This window comes from Panthera onca, chromosome C1 (genome assembly GCF_046562875.1).
Source record: "Panthera onca isolate mPanOnc1 chromosome C1, mPanOnc1 haplotype 2, whole genome shotgun sequence".
Taxonomy (NCBI): Eukaryota; Metazoa; Chordata; class Mammalia; order Carnivora; family Felidae; genus Panthera; species Panthera onca.
Window position 1 is genome coordinate 220,233,664 of NC_138346.1, and position 9,609 is coordinate 220,243,272.

Here is a 9,609-nt window from a genome sequence, read left to right on the forward strand (position 1 = left end):
GCACCCCGATGTTTACCGCAGCCCCATTTACAACAGCCAAGGTGTGCGAGCGCCCTCTGGCGTCCACCCGTAGGGGAATGGAGAAGGACCGGGCATGCGCGCACGCGGGACTATTACTCAGCCATAAAAAGAATGAACCCCGGCCACCTGCAGCAACACGGCCGGAGCCACAGCGCATTACGCTACGTGAAATAAGGCAGACACACAAAGACAAAAGCCATACGAGTCCGCTCGCACGCAGAATCTGAAACACCAAACCAACGAACAAAGAAACAGACTCGTAAGTACTGAGAACAGGTGGTTGTGAGAGGGGAGGCGGGTGGGGGTGGGGGGATGGAGAAAATGGATAAAGGGGATTAAGAGGTACAAACTTCCAGTTACAAGATAAAGGAGTCACAGGGATGGGAAGTACAGGACGGGGAACACGGTCCGTAGATTGTAATAACATGATGGCGGCGAGCCCTGAGTATTTTACACAATTGCCCGGTCACTACGCTGGGCACCTGAAACTAAGGACTAATGTCAGACCGCACGTCAACCCTACTTCCATAAAATACAAAAAATGTTCTTCATGTTCGCACATCATCACTTGGTTGTTAGTCAGCGAGACTGCATCAACAAAATGTTTTTTAAAAAATTGTTTTTCAACGTTTTTTTTCTTTTTTTTTTTTTTTTTTATTTTTGGGACAGAGAGAGACAGAGCATGAACGGGGGAGGGGCAGAGAGAGAGGGAGACACAGAATCGGAAACAGGCTCCAGGCTCCGAGCCATCAGCCCAGAGCCTGACGCGGGGCTCGAACTCACCGACCGCGAGATCGTGACCTGGCTGAAGTCGGACGCTTAACCGACTGCGCCACCCAGGCGCCCCTCAACAAAATGTTTTTAATGATTAGTCTCAATATCTAACGTAGTATGTGTCAAGTGCTAATAACCAGGGATGTGCTGGTCCAGATTTACCAACCAGCCCGGTGGGGGTGAAAGCCCTGATGGGCGGTGTTTGCCAATTTCCACGTGAGTACGCCCGCGGCAGCCAGTTTCCAGCTGGGAGGAAACGGGGTCACGTCCGGTCCTCCCGCACTTCTGCTGGGCGGAGGGCACAGGCGTGAGCTACAAGATACGGGCGCAGATAACAGCAAGATGTGAATAATCAGGAAGCAAGAGTGTTCATTACCTTGCTTTTCTTATAATTTATATGTTTTACATAATTTAATTAGTTTAATTTGATTTTAATAACGGCCGCGTGTGACAACCCGCTCTCAGAATTACCGGAGACCTCATAGCCGGCTCGTGAGCTGGTGTGAGCGGCTCAGGCTCCACTGCACAACACACTTCGGGGTCGCCGACAGCTGCTCAGATCGGAAAGGGGTCCGGAGACCACCCTGTGCGCTGCTAATACGGATTTTTTTTTTTTTTTCAACGTTTATTTTATTTTTGGGACAGAGAGAGACAGAGCATGAACGGGGGAGGGACAGAGAGAGAGGGAGACACAGAATCGGAAACAGGCTCCAGGCTCTGAGCCATCAGCCCAGAGCCCGACGCAGGGCTCGAACTCACGGACCGTGAGATCGTGACCTGGCTGAAGTCGGACGCTTAACCGACTGCGCCACCCAGGCGCCCCTTGGATTTTTAAAAATCGCAGCAAAGTAACACTATCCATGCTGAAAAATACAAAAACAAAAACAAAAACAAAAAAACACAAAAACCAAAAGATGCACCTAAGGGGGGACCGGACGGGCAAATGGCAATCCATTATCAGTCAAGAGTGGGGTCGAGACGTGGTGAGGAGGGGTCCCTGCTGCTCTCTGCGCCCGAGGCCTGCAGAAGAGATTACTGAGGAACTGGGGGGGGGGGGTCTCAGGGAGAAGCCCAGCCTGGCGAGCAGACACAGGCCCCTCCCAGTCTTCACGCTCTGGGACCCCCACCCCCAGGGACTCTTTCCCATGTTGTACCAGGAACAACACCCCATCGGGGCAGGGCCAAAATAACCGGGTTTCACCCCACAAAGATGATCCCGGGAAGAACCCACAACCTACCAGCAGACTGGGCCCCAGTGCCCCTCCTGCCTGAACCCCACCTTCTCCACTCGGGAGGGTCACTTGGGCCCAACAGGCAGCTCCCGGCGGGAACTTCAGGGCAATAGTTTCGTCTCCACGCCACAGCACAGGGGGATTAAAAAGGAAGCATACAGCCCAGGGACAGCAGAGACTCTGCCCGGAAAGTCTCCATCTGACGGCCCCCCCGCAGCCCAGATGAGCTGCTGAGCCTTTGGGGTGGGGGCAGGAGTCTGCTGACAGAAAGAGGTAAGTCAAGGCTTGGGGCAGGAGGAAGGAGACGCAGTCCCTACATCCCTGTGTCCTTAACCCAGCACTTACTGAGCTCCTGACCCAATGATCAGAGACCCTGAGGTAGACAGGTGGGGTCTCTGCACCCACCCCGACTCTGGACCAACCAGCCAGCTGCCACAAAGCCCCATAGCAGAGGGCGTGACGGGGCTCAGAGGGGCCCGGCTGTGAGTAGGACCCTTGGCAGGAGGGGACACTTCAGGCAGCAGGGACAGCATGTGCAAAACCCCTGTGGCAGGAAGGGCCCTCTGGTCCGTGGGCCCAGGGCTGGCTAGGACCTTCGTGTCCCAGTCCTCCCAGGATTAGCCTGGGGCAGCTGAGGGAGCACACTCTTCAACTGAAGGGCACCTCCACAGCTGGGGACACCTGTTCCGGCTCCTCCCTCTGTCCTCCCACCCCCAGAGGAGGCTGGCGGTGGCTTCCCACATCCCAGTGCTGGGTGGGCACATAGCCAACAACACATCAGAAGCCTCGTCTCCCTCTGCCGGCCCCTCAGGCCGTGAACATCCACCGTGACTGCACCATTCAAGGCCTCTGCCAACAGCACATCCGGGACCCACCAGGACCTGGGGTGGCCGGCTGGGTGAGGGTGTGGAAGCGGGCAGGCCGGAGCAGCCCGCAAGGGGGCCGAGGAGGCCCCACGGGGCCTGGGCGGGGGGTGGGGGGAGGGCACTGAAGACCACAGGCTGGGAGACCTGGCCATGGGGGTGCTGTGTTCTGGGTCGGGGTGGACAGCAGGGGGTGGGGGGAGAGGAAGTAGGGAGGAAGCTCACTCTCTTGAAAAGGGTTTGCTCAAGGGCGGGCACATGGCTGAGGGCAGGGCAGCGAGGACTGGTCGTTGGAGCCACCGGTGAGAGACGGACGGGGAGGGATGGGAAGCAGACCCCAGGGTCTTTGGGCAGCAAAGACGTTAGTGCCACGAGGGTGTCGGGTCCAGGGTGGGGGCGCAGGGGTGCTGGGCAGCCGCAACACAGAGCAGGCCTGGGTAAGGCCAACCAAGCTGAGAGTAGCAGGGCTTGGGGAGGGGGGGCTCCCGCCTGGGAGAGGGGGAGCCGGGACAGGCACGGGCACAGGAGCGGCTGTGGGAACAAAAGGCAGTAGGAACGTGTCACCCCCATGTTGCACAAGGCAGGAAAGAGGCTCCGGGGGGGGGGGTAAATGCCCCACCCGAGGCTGGGGCCACCTTGGCCGTCCCCTGCCCCACTCCATGCTCCGTGCTGCACTCCCCTGGGGTGCCCAAGGCTTTCAGCCCCGCCCATAGGGTTCTAGGCCAACCTGGGGACAGGGCCAGACGCTTGCACCCAGGCCCACCCTCACCCACAGTCTGCAGACCTATCCCCCATCCTCGGCCCCCTCCACAAGACGCTACTGTCTTATTAGAGACGGTGGTGGGTTCCGAGCCCACGGGCCTGGCCTCCCCTGAATGCCTCCTCCAGCTGCCCAAGCTGATGCATGAGCTCCCCTCCCCTGCCTTGGTGCTCCCAGGCAGGGGCCCAGGGCCAAGCGAGGCTGGAATTGCACCCGTGCTCACCCACTGCCCCCACCCCTATGGACAGCCTGGGGACACGTGCTGTCCCGCAGGCACAACAGGGCACCAGGAGCACCATCTCCAGCGGAGATTTTGAGAGGAGACACCTTCTAAGAGTCCCGCCCACCCAGCTCCTCCTCACCCGAAGGCACCCCAGGCCACCTTGGAAGGTCTCTTCTGCTGCCGGGCCACAGAGGGAGGACAGGAGGAGATGGGAGAAGATTCCAAGGATGCTGCCGGCCTCCATCCCAAGGGCAGCTGTCTGGGGGCACCCCTTCCTGCCCTCAGCACTGAAATGGGGGTCATTCCTTTCTGTGTTTGTTCAGGAAAACCTGTGATGCCCCTTCTGGAATGGGGAGCACCGCAGTGATCCCCCGGAAGTGCCACACTCACAGGGCTCACGTCTTAAGGAAGCAGGCAGCAAAGTAGTCCCTTGGCGGTCGTAAAAGACCGTGAACAGGGATTATGCCTGGGGAGACGCATGGAGCGGGGTTGTGACTGAGTCACGGGACAGTCCTGGACAAGACGGTACCTGCAGACGGCCTCCCGGGTGGGGCCAGCGGTCACCAATCAGGGCACCTGTGTTCCCGCATCCCCACTCTTCAAGGTGCTCACAATATCCGCAGGGGCCTCCAGTGCCAAGGTCAGACCTAGAACTCTCTGCTCCGCGTGCTGGGGAGCCTCTGAAGGCTCTGGAACAGGGAGAGAAGAGTCCGGTGTTGCAGGGGACGGTGGGGCAGGGACGCGGCGCTGACCTGTAAGGGTGGGCACCCCCACCACATGCCCAGAGCTACCAAACGCAACGGTCAACTTGCACCCCATCGGGTCCCCACTCGGCCCTGGCCTTTGGTGACACGTTTTGGTAGGTCACACCTGTCTGATAAATGAGCCACAACGGTGTGCGCAGGGGCAGAAATACCCAGAGCCTGTCACTGGAGGCCTCAGCTCCTGCCCACTGGCCTCCAGCGGGCCCGGGGCTCCCACTGCCCTCTGCCTGCGGGAGGACCCCGGCACACTTGGGCCACAGTGGGCTGCGCTGGGGCCCCTCTGCCCGCAGGAGCACCCGCCCCGCTAACTAAAATATCCCACACGCCTCTTTCTGGTTCACTGACATGAGGTGGCCAGAGGAGCGGGGGCGGGGGGGTGCTGGTGCCCTTGGCAGCCACCGATCTCTGTGAATTGGGACAAATCTGCCAACCCCGCATTCAGAACCAACTGGATGCGGCACTGAAGCCCCCCAGGGCCCACCCGGCAGACACGGAAACCGAAGCCCAGGAAAGGTACGGACCTACCCAGGGTCCCCCAGGATCGTACCGCTGCGCAGACGCGGCAACCGGGTCCCCGCTAGGACGAAGGCAGTGGTGCCACAGGAGGGTGTCTCCGAGGAGGCTCCAGCGCACGGTTTCTCGAAAGTGGCCGCCCGGCCCCCAGCGCCACCCAGGAAATGGCCCCAGGACACGGCCTGACCTCCCTGCTCCCGGGATGGAGGCCGCTCCCCTGGCTGGAGTGAGTGGAGTGCACGTACGGGTTTTCTGTGCTGCTCTCAACACCCCGCCCGGCCCGTGGCCCTGCGGAGGCCTCCCTGTCTGGCCCTCCTGGTGCCCATGAGTCCCCACACTTCGGGGCACCCCACGCCGCGGGGGCCTGGCCTTTCTTTCCCTCCTTTCCTTTCTCCCCCGACCCCCACGGGAGGCCAGGAGGGTGACCCATCACCCCAGCCTCTTCTCTGGATAGAGCCCTCCCTCTCCTTCTGCCGGTGCAAAGCCTCCTCATCCAGGAAGTCCTCCTGGATCATCTCTTCCCTGGGCCCAAGCGGCTCAGCCCAGGATGACGGCCATGCATACATGGACAGCCACCCCCACCCAGCAACAGGCAGAACCATTGGGGTACAGATGTGGGGCCAGACAGACCTGGGATCACCCGGTGCCTGCTTTGAACAAGGCACAGTCTCTCTGAGCTTTGATTTCTTAGCTCTGCCCCTACCTTCCTCGGCCCCCCAAGTGCAGACTCCTGTCCTGGCTCCCTTGAAACCCTGACCATGGGCCAGAGCCCAGAACCCCAGGCGGACTCTGCTTCATCGGACACGCAACTCTGCCAAGACAGTCCCATCCCTGACGAGCACAGGGACGCACTGGCCCCAGCCACTCGCCTATGCCCTGGAACCACTGACACGACCTCGCAGGCAAGCCCAAGCCCCCAACCTGGGCTCTGCACTCTGGCCCCTTGTCCTGACCCCAGCTGCCGAGCCTCCTGCTGTGGGACCACTGCTTGGCTGAACGAGGTCTCTGCTCGAGGGGCTGGCGGGGGTCCCCTGCTCGGTCCTGGAGGTGCTGCCCATCTGCACCCGGGGCCTCCCTCCCCTCCCCAGGCTGCCCCCACCCCACGCCCACTCTGTGTGTGTGCCACCGCACTCGAGTGCCAGTCGGTGCAGTGAGGGGCATTTCTGGGCCTCCAGGCCTCCGGGGCGGCCACGGGGGTGGAGAAACCTGTTCTCCGGGTTTGTCTGAGAGCCGCTCCCCACAAAAGGAAGCAGTGCCCACCTCTGCCCTCCACCCCCAGGGCACCTGCCCAGTCAGGGGCCCAGGCCCAGCACCCAGGCGTGTGGCTGTCTGGACACGCACGCAGCTTTCTCCAGCGTCCTGTGTCCCTCAACCTCCCGTCCCCAGGGTGGGCATCCTGCCCCGGGGAACAGTCCCCCTCCCAGTCCCAGGACAAGGGCACACCCCACCCGGTATCTAACAGGAGGACCCTGAGGCCTGGGAATTCGGGACAGGGAGTCACACAGTGGAAGCATCTTAGAATTAGGGCAACAAGCCAGCCCATCTCGGTTTTCCTTCCTCCCCTCCTCCCCGCACTGTTTTTTTGAGCACCTGTGCATGCCGGGCCGGAGGGGACAGCAGCCACCCCAGCAGGAAGGCTCTGCCAGGTGAAGCCAGCCTCCCAGATGAAGCACAGGGACACAGACAAGTTGACCACCAGCTTGCCCACTAGGCTGCGGGTGGTGCTGGGTGGAAGCGGGAGATGAGGCGGGGGACCTGGGGTGAGGTGTGCAGCAGGGCTCAGAGAGGAACCAGAGCAAACACCCTGGAGGAGGGACACAGGAGAGGGTCCAGGGCAAGCACCCCGGAGGAGGGACAGAGGATCCTGAGCGCTGGGAATCACACTCCTGCTCAAAGGGCAGCCTGTGATCCAGGGGACTCCTGTGCTGGCACAGTGGGCTCTGAATAAATACCAGCTAATTCTATCAGTGTTCCCATTTCACAGAGGAAAAAACGGAGGTCTGTGGAGTTAAGGTGGAAAGTGTGTGAAAGCTCTCTGCAAGCTAGCAAGGACCCGCCGAAGTCACAGCAGGTTGAGTCAGAGACCAGCCCAGCACGGCTCCTGGTCAGCAGGGCCCACGGCTCGGCTGCCACTGGACACAGCAAGTAGCACCCAGTAGCTTAAAAACGGAGTCACCCCTTAACTGCAGGCCCAGCTGGTGGACAGCACCCCCCCCCTGCCCCCCACCACCGGGGCTGGACTCGGCCACCTCAAGCCCGGCCCAGGCGGCCACTTCCCTGAGGTCCACTCTGTTCTTCTTCACCTTCCTGCCCGGGGAGAGATCACAGTCACTCTGCCACATCTTTGGATCCTGATCCAGCTTCACTCTTTGGGGTGAAACTCCCTAATCCCTAAAATTCTACCCCCTGACCCCGTAGAGCAGATGGGCCGACGGCGCCACCTGCCGGCCGTTCCTCAGTCTGACCCTCAACCCGAAGTCCTCTCAGCGAGGGTGCGGGGCGGCGCCAGGGGGGAAACGAAGATCGGAACCGGGGGACCCAGGCCCCACCTGCCCAGAACAACACACGCTAGGTCACATGGTTTCTGGTTTCCGGTCATATGGTTTCGTGAGGCTGAGCAGGAGAGATGCCGGGAGGTGCAGTCCCGAGCAGGACCCGCTGGTGGGCACGACGGGGCAGTGAGGGACCCGAACCTCCACCAACTGGCCGCGGTGAACACCAGGGCCGTCTGTGCAAACCCACAGGCCAGGGCGTCTTGGGGGCCAGCAAGGAGCTGAGCATTTCAGACTGTCAGACGTAGCTGGTCAGAAACTTGTGAAGGCGGGGTGGGGGTGCCAACTGAAGCTTCGGGCAGCCTCTGGCTGCAGGGCACAGGGTCGTGGGCAGGGGCTCGCCTCCAGGGGGCTTCACTAGGAAGGGCCTGCCCACAGCTGGTGGGACCTCCGGTTAGCGCGGAGACTGGCTCAGAGCCACAGCCCAGCCACTGCCCGGTTGCACCTCGGTGGGCGGTGGTCCTGGAGATGGGAGCAGAGGGGAGGGCAAGGCCGCGGACGTCCCGCCCCACGCCCTCCCGGGCAAGGTCACTGTAGGCTCAGGGGCTCCCCAGCCCCGTAGCCTGGCACTCTCCTTAGTGCCAACAGGACAAGATGCAGGCGCCAGCCGTGTCCGTCTGCGGCACCCCCTGCCCTCTTCTGCCGGGCAGCAGGTGGGGCACAGAGCCCCAAGCCTCCAGGCACACTCCATCCTTCCTCCCTCCTCCCTCTCCCCTCCCGCAGCTCGGTCCAGCTGTGGCTCTCCCAGCGCCGTCCCCTCCGGCGTGTGGCCTCCCCGGGCCCCTCCCCTGTGAGCAGAGAGGCTGACAGGGGTCAAGGGTCGGCACTTGCGGATGTGGAGCGGTGCCTGTCTCGTCACGCTCACCGTGGATCCCGGAGCAAGGCTCACCTCGAAGCCGCCACGTTAGCTTCGGGGGCCGAAAAAGCCAGCACTCGCACCCCGTCCCCAAACCACGCCCCGCATCCACCTCCGTCCGCCCCTCCCGCCCCGCCCACTCCTTTCCCACACCCCAACGCCCATCCCTTCCGGGACCTCGGGGAGCTGGGGCCGGCGTTCACCCACCGCAGCCCCGCCCCCACCCTCCACGGCCCCGCCCCTGCACGCCTCCCCAGCCCCCTACCCCTCACGGCCCCGCCCCTGGCTCCTGCCCGCCTCTACGTCGTCCTAACCCTACACGGCCCCGCCCCCACATCGCCCCCACCCCTGGCTCCTGCCCGCTTCTACAGCGCCACCACCCTCCACAGCCCTGCCCCCGCGTCGCCCCCAACCCTCCACAGTCCTGCTCCCGCATCGCCCCCAACCCTCCACAGCCCTGCCCCTGGCCCCTGCCCGCCTCTACGTCGTCCTCACCCTCCACGGCCCCGCCCCCGCACCGCCCCCGCCCCTCACGGCCCCGCCCACCCCGCATTGTTCGCCAGCCATCACGGCCCCAAGCCCGCCCTTCACGGCCCCGCCTCCGGCCCCTTCCCGCCTCTACAACGCCCCCGCCCCTCACAGCCCCACAGCCCATTGCCCCTAGCCCCTCACGGCCCGCCTCAGCATCGCCCCCCGCCCCTCACGGCCCCGCCCCCGCATCGCCCCCAACCCTCACGGCCCCGTCCACCCCGCCTTGCTCACACCCCTCACGGCCCCGAGCCCGCCCTTCACGGCCCCGCCTCCGGCCCCTTCCCGCCTCTGCAAAGCCCCCGCTCCTCACAGCCCCTCACGGCCCCGCCTCAGCATCGCCCCCGCCCCTCACGGCCCCGCCCCCGCATCGCCCCCAACCCTCACGGCCCCGCCCACCCCGCCTTGCTCACCACCCCTCACGGCCCCGAGCCCGCCCTTCACGGCGCCGGCTCCGGCCCGTTCCCGCCTCTGCAAAGGCCCCGCTCCTCACAGCCCCTCACGGCCCCGCGTCCGCATCGCC

General features: G+C 63.2%; 1 long non-coding RNA gene across 2 annotated transcripts; it reads right to left on the minus strand.

Moving 5' to 3' along the window:
- Window positions 1–868: 868 nt before the first annotated feature.
- Window positions 869–8,665, minus strand: LOC145715696 (uncharacterized). 2 transcript variants are annotated; one of them, XR_014138134.1, is made up of 4 exons: window positions 5,163–8,665; window positions 4,403–4,562; window positions 1,716–1,815; window positions 869–1,107 (listed from the first exon to the last, which is right to left on the minus strand). It is a non-coding gene; the product is annotated as an uncharacterized LOC145715696 (long non-coding RNA). The 2 variants fall into 2 exon arrangements; XR_014138133.1 differs by having other exon boundaries at window positions 4,403–8,665.
- Window positions 8,666–9,609: the final 944 nt, after the last annotated feature.